This window comes from Culex pipiens, chromosome 1 (assembly GCF_016801865.2).
Source record: "Culex pipiens pallens isolate TS chromosome 1, TS_CPP_V2, whole genome shotgun sequence".
Classification (NCBI taxonomy): domain Eukaryota; kingdom Metazoa; phylum Arthropoda; class Insecta; order Diptera; family Culicidae; genus Culex; species Culex pipiens.
In genome coordinates this window covers 112,703,509-112,725,069 of record NC_068937.1, presented here as the reverse complement: position 1 = coordinate 112,725,069, position 21,561 = coordinate 112,703,509, and the positions used below count along the sequence as shown (strand labels likewise).

The 21,561-nt window shown below is 38.3% G+C and overlaps 2 protein-coding genes across 3 annotated transcripts in view; one reads left to right on the top strand and one right to left on the bottom strand.

Annotated features, from left to right (window-relative positions):
- LOC120432526 (synaptic vesicle glycoprotein 2B-like) overlaps window positions 1-21,561 on the bottom strand; it is a 96,814-nt gene that overhangs the window by 4,810 nt on the left and 70,443 nt on the right. Inside the window, exon 12 of one of the 2 annotated variants that reach the window (XR_008212558.1) lies at window positions 7,420-7,563. The gene's annotated coding sequence lies outside the window, so the exon portion shown is untranslated. Of the gene's footprint in view, window positions 1-7,382; window positions 7,564-21,561 lie in introns of those variants that run through there. The other variant, XM_052710649.1, reaches the window with a different exon arrangement.
- Window positions 1-21,561, top strand: part of LOC120432493 (tachykinin-like peptides receptor 86C) — a 173,948-nt gene that overhangs the window by 113,876 nt on the left and 38,511 nt on the right. The window lies entirely within an intron of this gene.

Below are 21,561 nucleotides of genomic sequence, written 5' to 3'. Positions count from 1 at the left end.
GTCCTGGCTTAAAGTAAAACCTATACCTTTCTTTAGTAAGAAAGGCAAAAAGTAAATCGTTCTAAAAATTGATCGGGATTGCCGATCGATGTCAAATTTGTTTCAGATGCTCACTCATGGTCTGTACTATGAATGTAGCAAGAAATTTCGAATAAAATCAGAAATGAAAAATGTTGGCGAAGGTCACCAGGTGGGCTTTTACCTTTTTTTAGGGATTTTGTTTCTTATGGTAGGTCAATCAAACGGCTCTAACTCCAGAACCATATTATGAATCTGGATGAAAATTTGGGAGGTTGTAGAGCTCGAAAAATGCAATTTTTGAGATAAATAAAAGATAAGAAAATGAAAAAATTGGACCATATTTTCATTTGGAAACTGTGTATTTTCTGGAAAAGTCTGGCCGCATCCGAAAACAGATGGATAATTCGAAATTTGCGCGGCAACTCGCCCAGGTTCAGCACACTAGCTTTCATCTGCATTTAGGAGAATCGAAATCGGATTTATGGGAGCTGAGAACGGCGCGACACAAAATTTTGCAAAATTTTACCACATACGAACATCACTCGACCTCCATGGAATTTATTTTCTCAAAATTCGAGGGTTCGAGATAGACGAGTTCTATCAAGGTGAATCGATAGAGCGTCAAAAATCGATGCAGTGTGATTTTTTAGCGATTTTTCGGTTTAAAATTCATGCTGAATCGACATATTTACGAAGCTGGAAATGACGTCCTGGCTTAAAGTAAAACCTATACCTTTCTTTAGTAAGAAAGGCAAAAAGTAAATCGTTCTAAAAATTGATCGGGATTGCCGATCGATGTCAAATTTGTTTCAGATGCTCACTCATGGTCTGTACTATGAATGTAGCAAGAAATTTCGAATAAAATCAGAAATGAAAAATGTTGGCGAAGGTCACCAGGTGGGCTTTTACCTTTTTTTAGGGATTTTGTTTCTTATGGTAGGTCAATCAAACGGCTCTAACTCCAGAACCATATTATGAATCTGGATGAAAATTTGGGAGGTTGTAGAGCTCGAAAAATGCAATTTTTGAGATAAATAAAAGATAAGAAAATGAAAAAATTGGACCATATTTTCATTTGGAAACTGTGTATTTTCTGGAAAAGTCTGGCCGCATCCGAAAACAGATGGATAATTCGAAATTTGCGCGGCAACTCGCCCAGGTTCAGCACACTAGCTTTCATCTGCATTTAGGAGAATCGAAATCGGATTTATGGGAGCTGAGAACGGCGCGACACAAAATTTTGCAAAATTTTACCACATACGAACATCACTCGACCTCCATGGAATTTATTTTCTCAAAATTCGAGGGTTCGAGATAGACGAGTTCTATCAAGGTGAATCGATAGAGCGTCAAAAATCGATGCAGTGTGATTTTTTAGCGATTTTTCGGTTTAAAATTCATGCTGAATCGACATATTTACGAAGCTGGAAATGACGTCCTGGCTTAAAGTAAAACCTATACCTTTCTTTAGTAAGAAAGGCAAAAAGTAAATCGTTCTAAAAATTGATCGGGATTGCCGATCGATGTCAAATTTGTTTCAGATGCTCACTCATGGTCTGTACTATGAATGTAGCAAGAAATTTCGAATAAAATCAGAAATGAAAAATGTTGGCGAAGATCACCAGGTGGGCTTTTACCTTTTTTTAGGGATTTTGTTTCTTATGGTAGGTCAATCAAACGGCTCTAACTCCAGAACCATATTATGAATCTGGATGAAAATTTGGGAGGTTGTAGAGCTCGAAAAATGCAATTTTTGAGATAAATAAAAGATAAGAAAATGAAAAAATTGGACCATATTTTCATTTGGAAACTGTGTATTTTCTGGAAAAGTCTGGCCGCATCCGAAAACAGATGGATAATTCGAAATTTGCGCGGCAACTCGCCCAGGTTCAGCACACTAGCTTTCATCTGCATTTAGGAGAATCGAAATCGGATTTATGGGAGCTGAGAACGGCGCGACACAAAATTTTGCAAAATTTTACCACATACGAACATCACTCGACCTCCATGGAATTTATTTTCTCAAAATTCGAGGGTTCGAGATAGACGAGTTCTATCAAGGTGAATCGATAGAGCGTCAAAAATCGATGCAGTGTGATTTTTTAGCGATTTTTCGGTTTAAAATTCATGCTGAATCGACATATTTACGAAGCTGGAAATGACGTCCTGGCTTAAAGTAAAACCTATACCTTTCTTTAGTAAGAAAGGCAAAAGGTAAATCGTTCTAAAAATTGATCGGGATTGCCGATCGATGTCAAATTTGTTTCAGATGCTCACTCATGGTCTGTACTATGAATGTAGCAAGAAATTTCGAATAAAATCAGAAATGAAAAATGTTGGCGAAGATCACCAGGTGGGCTTTTACCTTTTTTTAGGGATTTTGTTTCTTATGGTAGGTCAATCAAACGGCTCTAACTCCAGAACCATATTATGAATCTGGATGAAAATTTGGGAGGTTGTAGAGCTCGAAAAATGCAATTTTTGAGATAAATAAAAGATAAGAAAATGAAAAAATTGGACCATATTTTCATTTGGAAACTGTGTATTTTCTGGAAAAGTCTGGCCGCATCCGAAAACAGATGGATAATTCGAAATTTGCGCGGCAACTCGCCCAGGTTCAGCACACTAGCTTTCATCTGCATTTAGGAGAATCGAAATCGGATTTATGGGAGCTGAGAACGGCGCGACACAAAATTTTGCAAAATTTTACCACATACGAACATCACTCGACCTCCATGGAATTTATTTTCTCAAAATTCGAGGGTTCGAGATAGACGAGTTCTATCAAGGTGAATCGATAGAGCGTCAAAAATCGATGCAGTGTGATTTTTTAGCGATTTTTCGGTTTAAAATTCATGCTGAATCGACATATTTACGAAGCTGGAAATGACGTCCTGGCTTAAAGTAAAACCTATACCTTTCTTTAGTAAGAAAGGCAAAAAGTAAATCGTTCTAAAAATTGATCGGGATTGCCGATCGATGTCAAATTTGTTTCAGATGCTCACTCATGGTCTGTACTATGAATGTAGCAAGAAATTTCGAATAAAATCAGAAATGAAAAATGTTGGCGAAGATCACCAGGTGGGCTTTTACCTTTTTTTAGGGATTTTGTTTCTTATGGTAGGTCAATCAAACGGCTCTAACTCCAGAACCATATTATGAATCTGGATGAAAATTTGGGAGGTTGTAGAGCTCGAAAAATGCAATTTTTGAGATAAATAAAAGATAAGAAAATGAAAAAATTGGACCATATTTTCATTTGGAAACTGTGTATTTTCTGGAAAAGTCTGGCCGCATCCGAAAACAGATGGATAATTCGAAATTTGCGCGGCAACTCGCCCAGGTTCAGCACACTAGCTTTCATCTGCATTTAGGAGAATCGAAATCGGATTTATGGGAGCTGAGAACGGCGCGACACAAAATTTTGCAAAATTTTACCACATACGAACATCACTCGACCTCCATGGAATTTATTTTCTCAAAATTCGAGGGTTCGAGATAGACGAGTTCTATCAAGGTGAATCGATAGAGCGTCAAAAATCGATGCAGTGTGATTTTTTAGCGATTTTTCGGTTTAAAATTCATGCTGAATCGACATATTTACGAAGCTGGAAATGACGTCCTGGCTTAAAGTAAAACCTATACCTTTCTTTAGTAAGAAAGGCAAAAAGTAAATCGTTCTAAAAATTGATCGGGATTGCCGATCGATGTCAAATTTGTTTCAGATGCTCACTCATGGTCTGTACTATGAATGTAGCAAGAAATTTCGAATAAAATCAGAAATGAAAAATGTTGGCGAAGGTCACCAGGTGGGCTTTTACCTTTTTTTAGGGATTTTGTTTCTTATGGTAGGTCAATCAAACGGCTCTAACTCCAGAACCATATTATGAATCTGGATGAAAATTTGGGAGGTTGTAGAGCTCGAAAAATGCAATTTTTGAGATAAATAAAAGATAAGAAAATGAAAAAATTGGACCATATTTTCATTTGGAAACTGTGTATTTTCTGGAAAAGTCTGGCCGCATCCGAAAACAGATGGATAATTCGAAATTTGCGCGGCAACTCGCCCAGGTTCAGCACACTAGCTTTCATCTGCATTTAGGAGAATCGAAATCGGATTTATGGGAGCTGAGAACGGCGCGACACAAAATTTTGCAAAATTTTACCACATACGAACATCACTCGACCTCCATGGAATTTATTTTCTCAAAATTCGAGGGTTCGAGATAGACGAGTTCTATCAAGGTGAATCGATAGAGCGTCAAAAATCGATGCAGTGTGATTTTTTAGCGATTTTTCGGTTTAAAATTCATGCTGAATCGACATATTTACGAAGCTGGAAATGACGTCCTGGCTTAAAGTAAAACCTATACCTTTCTTTAGTAAGAAAGGCAAAAAGTAAATCGTTCTAAAAATTGATCGGGATTGCCGATCGATGTCAAATTTGTTTCAGATGCTCACTCATGGTCTGTACTATGAATGTAGCAAGAAATTTCGAATAAAATCAGAAATGAAAAATGTTGGCGAAGATCACCAGGTGGGCTTTTACCTTTTTTTAGGGATTTTGTTTCTTATGGTAGGTCAATCAAACGGCTCTAACTCCAGAACCATATTATGAATCTGGATGAAAATTTGGGAGGTTGTAGAGCTCGAAAAATGCAATTTTTGAGATAAATAAAAGATAAGAAAATGAAAAAATTGGACCATATTTTCATTTGGAAACTGTGTATTTTCTGGAAAAGTCTGGCCGCATCCGAAAACAGATGGATAATTCGAAATTTGCGCGGCAACTCGCCCAGGTTCAGCACACTAGCTTTCATCTGCATTTAGGAGAATCGAAATCGGATTTATGGGAGCTGAGAACGGCGCGACACAAAATTTTGCAAAATTTTACCACATACGAACATCACTCGACCTCCATGGAATTTATTTTCTCAAAATTCGAGGGTTCGAGATAGACGAGTTCTATCAAGGTGAATCGATAGAGCGTCAAAAATCGATGCAGTGTGATTTTTTAGCGATTTTTCGGTTTAAAATTCATGCTGAATCGACATATTTACGAAGCTGGAAATGACGTCCTGGCTTAAAGTAAAACCTATACCTTTCTTTAGTAAGAAAGGCAAAAAGTAAATCGTTCTAAAAATTGATCGGGATTGCCGATCGATGTCAAATTTGTTTCAGATGCTCACTCATGGTCTGTACTATGAATGTAGCAAGAAATTTCGAATAAAATCAGAAATGAAAAATGTTGGCGAAGATCACCAGGTGGGCTTTTACCTTTTTTTAGGGATTTTGTTTCTTATGGTAGGTCAATCAAACGGCTCTAACTCCAGAACCATATTATGAATCTGGATGAAAATTTGGGAGGTTGTAGAGCTCGAAAAATGCAATTTTTGAGATAAATAAAAGATAAGAAAATGAAAAAATTGGACCATATTTTCATTTGGAAACTGTGTATTTTCTGGAAAAGTCTGGCCGCATCCGAAAACAGATGGATAATTCGAAATTTGCGCGGCAACTCGCCCAGGTTCAGCACACTAGCTTTCATCTGCATTTAGGAGAATCGAAATCGGATTTATGGGAGCTGAGAACGGCGCGACACAAAATTTTGCAAAATTTTACCACATACGAACATCACTCGACCTCCATGGAATTTATTTTCTCAAAATTCGAGGGTTCGAGATAGACGAGTTCTATCAAGGTGAATCGATAGAGCGTCAAAAATCGATGCAGTGTGATTTTTTAGCGATTTTTCGGTTTAAAATTCATGCTGAATCGACATATTTACGAAGCTGGAAATGACGTCCTGGCTTAAAGTAAAACCTATACCTTTCTTTAGTAAGAAAGGCAAAAAGTAAATCGTTCTAAAAATTGATCGGGATTGCCGATCGATGTCAAATTTGTTTCAGATGCTCACTCATGGTCTGTACTATGAATGTAGCAAGAAATTTCGAATAAAATCAGAAATGAAAAATGTTGGCGAAGATCACCAGGTGGGCTTTTACCTTTTTTTAGGGATTTTGTTTCTTATGGTAGGTCAATCAAACGGCTCTAACTCCAGAACCATATTATGAATCTGGATGAAAATTTGGGAGGTTGTAGAGCTCGAAAAATGCAATTTTTGAGATAAATAAAAGATAAGAAAATGAAAAAATTGGACCATATTTTCATTTGGAAACTGTGTATTTTCTGGAAAAGTCTGGCCGCATCCGAAAACAGATGGATAATTCGAAATTTGCGCGGCAACTCGCCCAGGTTCAGCACACTAGCTTTCATCTGCATTTAGGAGAATCGAAATCGGATTTATGGGAGCTGAGAACGGCGCGACACAAAATTTTGCAAAATTTTACCACATACGAACATCACTCGACCTCCATGGAATTTATTTTCTCAAAATTCGAGGGTTCGAGATAGACGAGTTCTATCAAGGTGAATCGATAGAGCGTCAAAAATCGATGCAGTGTGATTTTTTAGCGATTTTTCGGTTTAAAATTCATGCTGAATCGACATATTTACGAAGCTGGAAATGACGTCCTGGCTTAAAGTAAAACCTATACCTTTCTTTAGTAAGAAAGGCAAAAAGTAAATCGTTCTAAAAATTGATCGGGATTGCCGATCGATGTCAAATTTGTTTCAGATGCTCACTCATGGTCTGTACTATGAATGTAGCAAGAAATTTCGAATAAAATCAGAAATGAAAAATGTTGGCGAAGGTCACCAGGTGGGCTTTTACCTTTTTTTAGGGATTTTGTTTCTTATGGTAGGTCAATCAAACGGCTCTAACTCCAGAACCATATTATGAATCTGGATGAAAATTTGGGAGGTTGTAGAGCTCGAAAAATGCAATTTTTGAGATAAATAAAAGATAAGAAAATGAAAAAATTGGACCATATTTTCATTTGGAAACTGTGTATTTTCTGGAAAAGTCTGGCCGCATCCGAAAACAGATGGATAATTCGAAATTTGCGCGGCAACTCGCCCAGGTTCAGCACACTAGCTTTCATCTGCATTTAGGAGAATCGAAATCGGATTTATGGGAGCTGAGAACGGCGCGACACAAAATTTTGCAAAATTTTACCACATACGAACATCACTCGACCTCCATGGAATTTATTTTCTCAAAATTCGAGGGTTCGAGATAGACGAGTTCTATCAAGGTGAATCGATAGAGCGTCAAAAATCGATGCAGTGTGATTTTTTAGCGATTTTTCGGTTTAAAATTCATGCTGAATCGACATATTTACGAAGCTGGAAATGACGTCCTGGCTTAAAGTAAAACCTATACCTTTCTTTAGTAAGAAAGGCAAAAAACATAACGGCGAATAACAAATCTTGTTATAAATAACATAAAATGTTATTGGACTAGTATTTTCAAATATCACAAAATGTTATTCTCACGTGATTTCCGTCTGCTCGGGTAGGTCGTTAGCTCAATCCAGTTGTAGGAGTCGTCTCCCTGGGTCCTGCCTCGGTGGAGTCGCTGGTAGGCAGTTGGACTAACAATCCAAAGGTCGTCAGTTCGAATTCCGGGGTGGATGGAAGCTTAGGAGTAAAAAGAGGTGATTGGTTAACACATTTGCATTTTTTATTATTGCTCTTATTTGTCCATTTCAGTTTAACTTCAATCAAGGGAAGTGGGCCACTTGTCACAATTCCCTTTTTTAAAACTCACAAATATTGCTATTGCGTTTTTCGTGTATAGCATTAACTCAAAAACACAGATGATAAACAAATATGACCGCTTTATGGGAAACCGAAACGCTCCGATGAATAACCCCTAACGAGGGTTCACGCCCGTATATCGTTTGTTTGAGCGACCGTGGAAAAAAAATCAATCTCCGGAGAAGATTCACGGTGAAAGTTGGAAGCAGATAATTTAATTTCGTTCGACGATAGCCATCGGCAAATAATGGATATTTTCACCCGTCGCACAGTGGGGCCAGGTTTGTCAAAAATAAAAAAAAAATGTTAAATTTAATAAGTGTTAGTATTTTTCTAATTTTTTCTCATGCACAGCTAAAAAAGTAGTAATCCAGCTGCGTGTAAAAGGCCTGGGTGTAAAATAAATTTTGCATTATTTTATGCAATTTTATGTGATTTCACACCCTGAAATATGTAGCCCATCAGTATGGGAAACCTACTTGATCGAAATGAAAAGTCCATATATGCGTTTATCCTTTCAGCTTTCCATCGGTCTGATGGCCGAGTGGGCTAAGACGCCAGTCCTTACTGTTAGTGCTGGGTTTGAATCCCGTCGGTTGCAACTTTTTTTTTGTGTTTGCAAAAATTGTACATGCAGTGTGTAATATTAAGTGTTTATTTTGACGAAGGTGATGTGCATGCTTTTGCATGCGATTTTACCATCGGATTTTTTGCTGTGTGCCTTCAAAAACACTTTCTCAAGTTTGGAGCGGCAATGAGAGTGCAGACATTTTTTATATTCCTAGCAGATGAAACTTCAAAATACGCAAACATTATTTTTTCTTAAATCTTGCATAGCTCAGCCTGTTTTCAACCAAATTTTGCATTTAAAAGTAGATAATTTAACGGCGTCCGTGTAGATTGGACATGCAATGGGCGTTCCAGTGTTAAGATTGACTAAAAAAATTGAAATCCTAAGCTACTTGTTGAACAAAAATTAAAATTTTAACAATTTAAAAATAAATATTAATAGAATATAACCCCCACCCTCATGTTCTTACATATATTCAATTTAATGAATAAATAAATGTGTAGTTTTTAATTCAGCTGCCCAGAATTTCCCTTAAATAATTGTTCCGAGAGGCTTCACTGTGCGTCGTCGTTGCCGTCGTCAGCTTAGTGGCGAGCAAACAGTTGGGAAATTCGAGAAGAGAAAGTCTTGCTTTTTTATGACAATGCTTTTTTTTGTTCGAGGAATCTGGCGTGAAAGTTTGGCGAAAAAGTTGGGTGAAAAATTGTCGACGACCCACTGATAAAGTGTGATTGACGATGGATTGAGATTTTTGCATTATTGGTACAGGTATACTGGTTCTGGGAGGAAGTGTGGAACTTTTGGTTTTTTGATTTGACGTATTTGAACTTTTGCAAAACAAATTTAAATACGAAAAAAAAATCTTCTTTGTTAAGAAAATGAACGTTTTGTTTCGTAGAATTTGGTGTTTGGATTAAACCATGCATTCATAAACTTATTCGCAATTAAAAAACCGGTAGACAAAAAAAACTAAAGTAATCCCTTAGCCATTTGTTTTTACAAAGATCGTGAAAGGGCCTTTAATATTAATATTTTTACAGTGAATAAAGTATTTAAAACCTTAAGGCTTGAATTACGTTTATACTGCCCAAATATTGATTTGATAATTTCGATTCACTTCAGGCATGAACTTATCCTTCCAGTCCACTCCAAGGGAAAATGTCGTGCACGAATCATGTGACGATAATTTTCCACTTTCAAATACCAGTTACTTGGCGACATTGAGCACCATTTATTGAACTGATGGAAAATCAATATTCATACAAAGTATGTACTGGCTTTGTTATGGGCGGTAGACCTAGGCTGGCGATAAAATAGTGATGAATCACTTGAATTCGATGAAAAAATTGGTTTGAGAGTAAAAATAGAAGCAAATTAAACGAAATCGCAACACGATTCGCTTTATGATGACCCGAGCAGATGGAAATAACTTGGGAATAACATTTTTTTTTGATATTTGAAAATACTAGGCCAATAACATTTTATGTTATTTGTAGCAGGATTTTTTATTCGTCGTTATAACGTTTTAAGTAATTCTTCTAACAAATTTTTATTATTAAGAGGCAGTATTTGTAGATTCTGCTCGGTTTGTTCTAGAGGTCGTATCGAGGTGCTCCGATTTGGATGAAACTTTCAGGGTTTGTTTGTCTATACATGAGATGAACTCATGCCAAATATGAGCCCTCTACGACAAAGGGAAGTGGGGTAAAACGGGCATTTAAGTTTGAGGTCCAAAAAACATGAAAAATCTTAAAATTGCTCGCATTTCCGTAAAACTTCATCAATTCCAACTCTCTTAGATGCATTCGAATGGTCTTTTGAAGCCCTTCAAAATGTGCTATAGACATCCAGGATTAGTTTGACTTTTTCTCATAGCTTTTGCAAATTACTGTTAAAAATTGATTTTTTTAAAACCTTAATAACTTTTCCCAACAGCCTCCAACATCCATACTCCCATAGGTCAAAAGTTAGGGAATTTCATGGACTATAAGCCTACGGTACTAACTTTTTGGCCAATCGCAGTTTTTCTCATAGTTTTACGGCTTTTCTAGAACAAACATTTTACAACGTTAGTTTTTGCCCTGTAGACCGAGAAGACGGCACTTTTTGGTCTCAATTTTGTCATATTTGGAATCCTCGGACAATTTCACGTTAGTTAGAAGTATTGGAGTTGTAAAATTTCTTTAAAAAATAATTAAATAAAACATTTTTGAAAAAAGAAAAAGATCTTATTAACCCTATGACCAATACGTCAAATGCTGTATCAAGTAGGCGAAAACTTGTTTTACCCCCAATCCAACAAATTGTTAAAAAATATTTTAATTCATTCTAAACGGCAATTTTTCCAATCAAATTTACAACTCCAATACTTCTAACTTACGTGAAATTGTCCGAGGATTCCGAATATGACAAAATTGAGACCAAAAAATGCCGCTATGGCGGTCTACAGGGCAAAAACTAACGTTGTAAAATGTTTGTTCTAGAAAAATCGTCAAACTATGAGAAAAACTGCGATTTGCCAAAAAGTTAGTACCGTAGGCTTATAGTCCATGAAATTCCCTAACTTTTGACCTATGGGAGTATGGGTGTTGGAGGCTGTTGGGAAAAGTTATTAAGGTTTAAAAAAAAAAACAATTTTTAACAGTAATTTGCAAAAGCTATGAGAAAAAGTCAAACCAATCCTGGATGTCTATAGCACATTTTGAAGGGCTTCAAAAGACCATTCGAATGCATCTAGGAGAGTTGGAATTGATGAAGTTTTACGGAAATGCGAGCAATTTTAAGATTTTTCATGTTTTTTGGACTTCAAACTTAAATGCCCGTTTTACCCCACTTCCCTTTGTCGTAGAGGGCTCATATTTGGCATGAGTTCATCTCATGTATAGACAAACAAACCCTGAAAGTTTCATCCAAATCGGAGCACCTCGATACGACCTGTTTCACATCGGTGAAAAACTCGCTCTTAATCCTATCATCCTAATAATAGTTGGAGTTATTCTTTCATAACAAAAAATGTTATTCCAGAGTTGTTTTGGCTTTCAACTAATATCAGGCCAATGATAAATTTTGTTATGATAGCATTAACTGTTATTAAACTCTTATGCAAAAATGGAATTTTCAAAAAGATTCCAAACCATTTTCTGAAATTTTAATAGTAGGGGAAATCTACCCATTTTAATCCTAATAAGCGGTCGTGTTTGAATGATGCTGGATAATCTAGAGTCTCCCTTGAATTTTACTAAAACCAAGTACACCAACGAGTAGAGCAAGTTTTTGTGAACATTTCTGTTTATTTTCACTTTCACTAAAAGTTATTCTATTTCTTTACCAAGCATTTAACAAAAAAAAATTCCCAAGGGTATTCTAATCGAGGCGAATGCATTGGGCCACGCCCATTTTTCTAATATCGGCTTAGTTCTTTTTTCTTCCAACACTCTGTCGAGTGTTGCCATTTGCGCTGACAGTTCAAACGAACACTCACGAAAAGTGGCATTTATAGGGAAAGTTTCCTGGCATCGCTGGCTGTGCTGCTGGTGGTGTTGACGGCCAGCCTTTGTTCTTTTTTGCCTTCGTCTCTCGCTCGGTTTTCTTCAGCCTTCGTTTGGAATGCAAAGTGAAAATTGAAACGTCAAACGACTTGGCGCGTTTGTTTTTTTGATGGCGCTTGCTAATTTATTACATTTTTCGGGATTATTCTTCAAGTGAGTGCCTTACTAATGATCAAAAGAACATGTTGCCGGTAGTTGGAAGCAATTTCATATCTTAAGCGCCGTGAAAAAGTAAGCGAAAGTGAAAAGTTAATTTTGGCGATATTCATTAAGCGTTTGAGGGATTCTCGTGTGTGTCACTGTGTGTGCCAACAAAATGATGAGAAGTGGTCTCGCAAAATACAAATTATGATCAAAAGTGCATTAAATGTGATCTTTTTGGCCAGTAAGTGGCATACATTTGCGTGCTTACTCGAGGCGGTGCTGTTGCTGGTAAGTTTATAGCCCAAATAGTATTTTTGGAGCTTTAATCGAGCATCAAACTCTCCATATGACGAAGATAGGTGTTTGATTGGAAAGGGTAGATTTCCCCTATTTGTTATTGAAATGGCATGAATTTGGTTATTACCGTTTGCCCGGGAAGGTGTTTTTCAATATTGATGTTTAACGAGAGTAAGCTGTAGTACAATCAAATCACAAATTATTATAATAGAAGCATCTTTATCTATTCTCCCCACAAACAAGTAAGTAAAACGCCCGAGAGAGTATAAATCCCCAATTTATCTGTTCCGTTCTCAATATATGAAAGCATGAATCCAAGCTTTCCATCGAAATACACCCATAAATCTCTCTACATTGGCAACTTCTCTTATACTTGTTAATAAAGTGATATAAACGCTCCAAATCCCCATTTCTGTCCGTTTCCGACGAAGCCCTGATCGTACCCATGAGTAGAATAAGAGGGGAGAAACAGGTGATTGAATCACTTCATCAAATTCCCCAATCACATATCCTCATCACAATCACCACAAACTCACAAGCACTGCCTGAGTTCGGTCGGACATTTCTACACACCCTACTGTAAGAGTTTGCCGGAAGTCAAATTCATAAATAGAGGAGGTTTACATTTGCATTCTCGAAACAAATAAAATGTTTCATCTTTAGTTCATAATCTGGACTGTCTTCTTTAAGGAATATCAAATTTGTGAAAGTAAGTAAGGAACAGTGATTGGACTGACAGTAAAGGGTCCGATATGGCTGAGGGCTTTTTAGTCTTAGTTCAGTTTCAAAAAAAAAAAAAAAATAAAAAAATAAATAAATAAACATTAATACAGCCAATGGTGCCGGAAAAGAGAAACGATGGCAAGACCTTTGACTTATCGAATCGTAGTGTTTATATATCGTCGCCATCGTGCTATCTTGTCGTACGTGCATTTTGGGCCAAATTGAGTTAAGAACGCCATTTTGTGCAGCTCACAATGCCTTACCTTTTGACCTTCACAGATCCCCAAAATTCGATTTCAATCCTGAGATATTCAACAAAAACCGAAAAAACTCCGTGCATTTTTGTCACTTTACATATGAATGTAGTTTCAATCTTGTCGTGCTATCTTGTCACTCCATGAAAATTGATGTAAGTGCGACAAAAGGCCAAAGAGATTTCAGGCCAGGAAAGTCAGGATGCGTTTGTCGCACGTACAAGCTAGACTACCGTAAACATTTGTAGTTATAACTCGGGACTCCAGCAACCAACTTCAACCAAACTTTGGGACAATGCACAGAATGGTGAGCCAAACAAAACGTGTTTGTTATTGTTTACATTGCCTGCTCTCGTTTTTGAATATTCAGGGTCAAACATTAAAACGCGTTTTTCTCGGAACGTCAAAATGGCGGATGCGACAAGATAGCACGACGACGTCGATATGTTTTGACTAGTTAGCAAATTTGGATGAAAACACTTATAATGCAAAATGGCATCCAAACATTATGTCCATGCTACAGTTCTATTCAAATTTCATTCATCTAGATTGAGCCTCAGGGAATTTGCTTTACAATGTTCAAAACGTACACCCCCACTCTATCGTATGTATGCAAACTGTTTAAATAATTCAAAAAAAAAGTGTAGCTTTTTGACAAACATCCGTCGCCAGGCAGCCTTTGTTTAAACTCATGTTTATCTTCCGCAAGTACCACCAGAGAGCCTTCCGTCCCCTGGGCTGATGTCCAAATTGCTTGATGTGGCCGAAATAGGGTTTTTGGTGGAAAATTTCATCTTTCGCCGATATTGATTTGCCAGCTTGACGCTCGAGAGTCAGCCTGCTTTTCATCATCTGTTGCTTTAGGGGGAAATTCCGCCGAAAAAATGCAAATTCATTGCTTTGATGTTGACAGTTATTGGCTTTTCGTTAATGCCGATAACTATTTTAGGTGAAACGGAAAGCCTGGCGCGACACGAGCTTTAAAAGTAGTATATTTTGCACATTCATTGAGAAAATTCACATCAAAAATCACCTTTTAATCGTAAATTGTGGTAAAATTTTACAGCAAAAAATAATCGCTTTCTTACCATTTTTTTTCTTAACTTATTTTTATTAGGTCCTTTTAGGTGCTGTGACCAGGTTGGCACCGAGGATCAGTAAAACAATATATAATAACAAAAAAAAAACTCCTTAAATTCCATACTTGGAGATCATGTAACTGACGAGGGTTACTTGGTCCAAGCGGGTCTTGCAGGTCTTGAACCTGCCGATGTACTCGGAGAAAATCCCCCACAGCTCAGCCGAACTGTAGAGTACCTCCCCGGCTTCCTTCTCCGTGGCTCCACCGTCTCGGGGGCCACCTTAGCTGCTTCCTGCGGGACGAGGGCGATCCTTGGATTTTCCGTCTGGAACTGCGCCCGGCAGCGGAGGGAACTCCGCCGGCGTTAACGCCGGAACTGCTGGACTCTGCTTCTCCGCCTTCCTTGCCGGTGGTTTCGGTTTCGACGCCTGCTGGCGCCTCCGGATGAAGTCCGCACGCTTAGGGCAGCTGCGGTCCGTGGCTTCGTGGGCTCCAGAGCAGTTGGCACACCGCTTCGGCTCGGCTTCTTGGACTGTGCACTCGTCCGTCTTGTGGGGACCCCCACAGTTGTTGCACCTGCCGTTCAGGTGACAGTTCCTGGTTCCATGACCCAGCTGCAAGCAGTTCCTGCACTGAGTCACGTTCGGCCGCTTGTTCCGGTAGGCCTCCCACCGGATGATAGTGCTTGCCACAACTTTCATTGCAGAGAGCTTCTTCAGATTGGTGTATCCCTTGGGGAAGACCACAATGTACGGAATTTCGTCCACGGTGGACTTTTCCTTCCGCTTGATGGCATGCACCTCCAGCGCGTCCAGCTTGAGATCCCTCTTCAGCAGGTACTTGACCTCGTCCGGTTTCAGTTCATCAGGAAAACCACGAAGAACCACCCGATGATTTCGTTCGCTCCGCCGATCGTGGGTGTAGAATTTCACTTTCTTCTTCTTGAGTAGCTCTTGTAACTTGTCAAAATCTTTGACAGAGAAGCAGGTCACCTTGGTTCCAAATCGGGTTAGTTTGTAAATCGGTTTAAAACCTAATTTACAACTTTCCACTATCGCCACGAGCTTGTAAAAATCCGTGGTGTTCTTCACCACCAAAGGTGGTTGCTTTTGTTTACCTGCCGACTGGCCGGGTGGTGGAACCGCCGGGGCGTCCCCTCCTGCTGGGCTGGCATTGTTGTTGTTTTTGTTATCCGCTAGCGGGCTGAACTTGTTGTTGTTGAGCAGGGTCTTCTCAACTTTTTCTCCTTCGATGCCGATTCCAGTGACCTCGCTGGACTTCTTCCGCTTCCGATTCCCGCGGACGGGACGAAAATCTTCCTCCTCGGAGGATTCCTCCACCTCCATCTGTCAAAAACTTCCAAGCACGCGAGATGACAACACGAGCAAAACACGTCTTAACTTGTCGCTGGCTGGCGACTGAGTGGTTCTTACCATTTTATGTATGCTAAGAATGAAAGCAACGTTGTTGGTAAACAGAATTTCAAATGTTACAAACGCGCCCTTTTGAAACGTAAAACTGAAACCACCATCCATAAATCGACGCTGCCGTGCTATCATGTCGCAACCGCCATTTCGACGTTCCGAGAAACACGCGTTTTAATGTTTGACCTTGAATAAACAAAAACGAGAGCACGCAATGTAAACAATAAAAAACACGTTTTGTTTGGTTGACCATTCTGTGCATTGCCCCTAAGTTTGGTTGTATTTGGTTGCCGGAGTCCCGAGTAATGTTTACGGTAGTCTCACTTGTACGTGCGTCAAACGCATTCTGACCTGAAATCCGTTTGGCCAATTGTCGCACTTAGCACTTAGGGAGTGACAAGATAACACGACAAGATTGAAACTTCTTTCATATGAAAAGTGACAAAAATCCGCGGAGATTTTTTGGTTTTTATTTAATATCTAAGGATTGAAATCGAATTTTGGGGATCTGTGAAGGTCAAAATGTGAGGCATTGTGAGCTGCACAAAATGGCGTTCTTAACTCAATGTGGCCCAAAATGCACGTACGACAAGTTAGCACGACGGCGACGAAATGGTGAATGCTTGCTGGTTGTTATCAAAACTTTCTCACAACACCCAAGCATAGTTCGTTTATGTTGCAACTATAACCTCAGTTGTTTACCATTTTCTGCGTCATGATTCGAATTCCCGGACGCTTCGAAACCCGGACACTTCAACTTGTTTTATCAATTATTTGGATATAAGTTCGCATTATGAATGTCAAAACTGTGATATTCGATGAATTCTAACATCAACTTTCATTTAAAGTTTGTTTGAACGCTGTAGTTAACACCAAAACAATTAAATAAAATAAAATTATAAGTTTACCAAAAATGCGAAACATTTCAACGGAAATATTTCATACGCGTCCGAAGCACCGGGAAGGCAAAGCAGAAATTTATGTTTTTGATTTCCTTAAATTCTAGCAAATTTTTATATAAACTATCGATTGTTTTGATGTTAACAGCTTATTTGAGACCTAAAGAATGCCATTCACTAACATTTCAGTCAAAATTTGTGCGATTCATAAGCAAAATCGAGTGTCCGGAATTCGAAGCAAAAGTGTCCGGATTTCGAATCAGCTTTTGACAGTGTCCGGGATTCGAAGCACAACAAGTCATTTTAATTTTCAAATTGTGATGAAATTTTTTTAGAAAAGACATATTTTACATGCATTCTCTTAAAACTGACTGTTTATACTAAATCCTGATGATATTTCTACATTTCCAACTTATTACATGATTTTTTGCCAGCTATAACAAAAATAATATGGTACTAAGTGTCCGGATTTCGAATCATGACGTTACACAGATTTGCTTGCATTGTGAGGCTTGCAGCGCAAAATTTGCTGCAATGCAAAAGTTTTTCATTTTCGTTTTGCAAATTTAAACTATAACAGGGTTGCAACGAATAAAAAAAATATTTTATTTTGGACAGAAATCGCGCTCAAATAATTTAAAACATTTATTTTTAAATAACTTGCACTTCGTCAACCTTTATTTCGTTTAATTTAATGTGTTGTTGAATCTAATTTATCGCTGACGCGTGGTACGTAATGAAAAATACAGGTCTCAAACTCTGAGCTGGCTGGCAAGCGGTTGATAAACCACTGCCAAAGTGGATACATTTATCATAGCTTTAGTTTGCTAGTTCAAGCTGACTGTTTGCTCCCTGGGTCGTTGTGTCCGCCTGGAAGTTCGCTTCGCCCGAATGTAAATAATGCATTATTTACTGTCAACAATGTTGTTTGCGTTTCACCCCGTAAGAAATCGTTCGATCATGCTCACAGTAAAAGTTCAATATCGTCAGAAAGGCTGGAATGTTACTTCAAGTTGTACATTGTATTGTAGAGGGGATGTTATGCAGAAATATTGTTGTATTCTTATACAAATAACTACACGTCCAGATTTTCTAGTATACCTACGCAAATGTTCTATCTTGTCGCACGCGTCTTTTGACGTTACCAGAAAAACATTTTTTTTAATGTCTTATATATTGATCCTTAAAAATCTCTTTTGAACGATTATCTTGCCACAATTGCCACTTGTGCCAAAGCCGAACCAACTTTGTTTTGTGACATCAAGTGTCAACATTGTATAGAGTTTTTAAATGTTGAATCCGATTTTTTTGCAAGCCAAAAGTCACCAATGGTCAATCACTATCGTATAGTTGGAAATTGTTTCTGCTTTGGGAATCACTGATTAAAACATTCATTGGCCAGCGCAATTGAGTACCCTCATGATCATACTGGTGAAAAGCAAGAAGTGCAGTTTCCACTTGCCAGCCACGTTTCAAAGTTAATTCTGCTGTTAACTGGAATGGGGACACTTAGCAGAGGAAACGACATCGTTTTTTTTCAATTGAGAAGACGGGTGCATTGCTACAATGTTACATAAATAATTGTAACCCCGTATTGATCGACTGTTGAATTGTATCCGACAAGGAATTTGCTAGTTTCAATAATGTATTTATTTGTTTATTTGGTTTCACGATTTCTGATACCATCTGGATTGTTTCATTTCAATTTTGACCGGACCCAAGCTGACTGGGTGAGAGGCAACCACGCCTACCCCTACACCACACATCAAAAAATCCGATGGTAAAATCGCATGCAAAAGCATGCACATCATTTTCGTCAAAATAAACACTTAATATTACACACTGCATGTACAATTCTTGCAAACACAAAAAAGCTGCAGACGATGAGATTCAAACCCAGCACCAACATTAAGGACTGGCGCCTTAGCCCGCTCGGCCATCAGACCGATAAAAAACTGTAAGGATAAACGCATATATGAGCTTGACATTTCGGTCAAGTAGGTTTCCCATACTGATGGGCTACATATTTCAGGGTGTAAAATCACATAAAATTGCATAAAATAATGCAATATTTAATTTACACTAAGGCCTTTTACACACCCAACTGGTAGTCGCATGATTGTGATGCATGGCGGCATGAAAGTATATCAGAATCTGCATGAAATCTGTCCTCATGCATTTTTTGCGATATAGGAGTATGACATTTTTGCCCGTTACCGACAATTATCGACATTACCGACGGCTTTTTGGTTGTGTTTCACAAAAAAAAAACACTTAGCAGAACGAGGATTGAACCACCAACTTCTTGGTTATTGATCCGACACGCATCCACCGCGCCATGGACGCTTGATGAAAAGTGAGTGAAAGAGCACCAACATATGCTTCTCTTTGGAGTGTTGCTCGGGGACGGGCCAGCTTTATATGTGTTGGTGAGAACTGCAGATCGCTGAAATTTTTACACGCGGGCAAAAATGATCTACGGGCTTGATGCAAAAAATGTTATAAAATATGACATTTTCTGCAGCAAATCCAATGTTGCAGATTTTGAGATATATTTTTCCTTTGGGTGCACGTAGCTAGATTTCTACATAGCTAAAAAAGTAGTAATCCAGCTGCGTGTAAAAGACCTGGGTGTAAAATAAATATTGCATTATTTTATGCAATTTTATGTGACTTTACATCCTGAAATATGTAGCCCATCAGTATGGGAAACCTACTTAACCGAAATGTCAAGCTCATATATGCGTTTATCCATGCAGCTTTCCATTGGTCTGATGGCCGAGTGGGCTAAGGCGCCTGTCCTTACTGTTGGTGCTGGGTTTGAATCCCGTCGGTTGCAACTTTTTTTTGTGTGTTGCAAAAATTGTACATGCAGTGTGTAATATTAAGTGTTTATTTTGACGAAGGTGATGTGCATGCTTTTGCATGCGATTTTACAATCGGATTGTTTGCTGTGTACTTGTTACAGTAATTTGAGGAAAGCTTTTCCATGAAATCGAAAAATTCCACAGCTTCCTCTGTGGAGGCAATGCATTGATGGCAAGCACGTGCGAATGACTTCTGTTTAACTCGTTTAACTTGTCTCCACACTTAACCTCACAAAGAGCAGTTAAATTTATCATGTCAACAAACGGTCGGCATTCTTTCTACCTGTCTGCGTAACGTGCTGCTTGATATGGGGCTGACATATGAAATTACCGTTTTTTTTATTTTTCTGTCGTTTTTACCGGCGATCGAATTGTTTGAGGTTACTTTGCAGAAATTGTAAGATGTGGCTTCAAAAGAAATCAATTGCTTTAATCATGTGTTTTTTTTTTGTAAAATGTTGCGAAACGAATCGAACTACTAAAAATGCTGTCTAGGTTACGAAATTTAGTCTCAACCAAGCAGAATGCCAAATTGTTTCCAAATTGCATCCCAAAATGGCTCCCCAGAGCATCACAAATTGTCACCTCGTACGAGTTTGAAGCCGTAGAGTGCAAAAGTAAGAGAAGCCAAGTAAAGCAAAACATATACATAAGCCTTTTTTTTCGCAAAAACCCAACCGCAGGAAAGCTAGAAAGCTCAGCGAGAAAATCGAGTCGTAGGCCAAGAAAAGCCGAAAAGCCATTCGCCGGAAAATGAATACTGAGGTTTAAAGTTTTTCATGCCAGGCTACAGACGGCACGAGACGGTGAACAAACTGGAATAGCATTGATAAAGTTTTTGCGCCATTAAGGTGAATTCGGAAAATTGCATAGGACAGCCAGTGGAAAATTGTTTAAGTTGATGAAATTCAATGTTTAATCAAGTTTTCTTTTACTTTAAAGTTGATCGTTTCACGAAAAACTCTTTCTTTGTTCTTAGTACCTTGAGAGAAATTCAATTTTACTACGCGACAATGGTTAAATGAAAGTGAATTAATAAAGTTTTACGAGCATTTTTACGCGACTTGAGGAAGCCGGGCGAAGGACCGTAGACGTGGCTAAATTTGTGAATTCAATTATGGATGTTGAGCTTTTATCACTGTTTCGGCATGCGTATCATTCGCGAAGATTTTTTTGGGAAACAATCTGGCAGAGCGAAGGAAATGCCAATGTAAACAGAAAAAGTTATAGAATTTTAAAAAGTCATGCCATCAAAAATCAACAATCAACAATCAACAATCAACAATCAACAATCAACAATCAGCAATCAACAATCAACAATCAACAATCAACAATCAGCAATCAACAATCAACAATCAACAATCAACAATCAACAATCAACAATCAACAATCAACAATCAACAATCAACAATCAACAATCAACAATCAACAATCAACAATCAACAATCAACAATCAACAATCAACAATCAACATTCAACAATCAACAATCAACAATCAACAATCAACAATCAACAATCAACAATCAACAATCAACAATCAACAATCAACAATCAACAATCAACAATCAACAATCAACAATCAACAATCAACAATCAACAATCAACAATCAACAATCAACAATCAACAATCAACAATCAACAATCAACAATCCACAATCAACTGTCAGCACTTTGTCGCTTTCGCCAGACTGTTGTGATTCTCAAAAAAAGAAAAGTCCATCAGGGTCGCGTGCGGGCTGCAATCGCGATAGGCGAAAATTAGCTTCGGTTCTCGGAATTTCCCTGGCCATTTATTCAGCAAATTAGCAGATTAATTTCAGGGGCAAGCAGTGAGGGCGACCTCGTGCGATCGCTGCTTCCCGGTAAGGAGTCAGATTTTTTTGTTGGTGTTCCTGCGGAGAATGGTTTTTGGCAATTGATGGGATGGGATTCGGAAATTACGCCCTGATTGGTCTGAATAATTCATCTCACCTGACGATGGTTCAAAGTGCTTGAAATTCTGGAGAGCTGTCGAAGCGTTTTTAGCAATTTTGTTGCTGTACTGAAGGGCTGCTTCATTAGTTAGTTTAT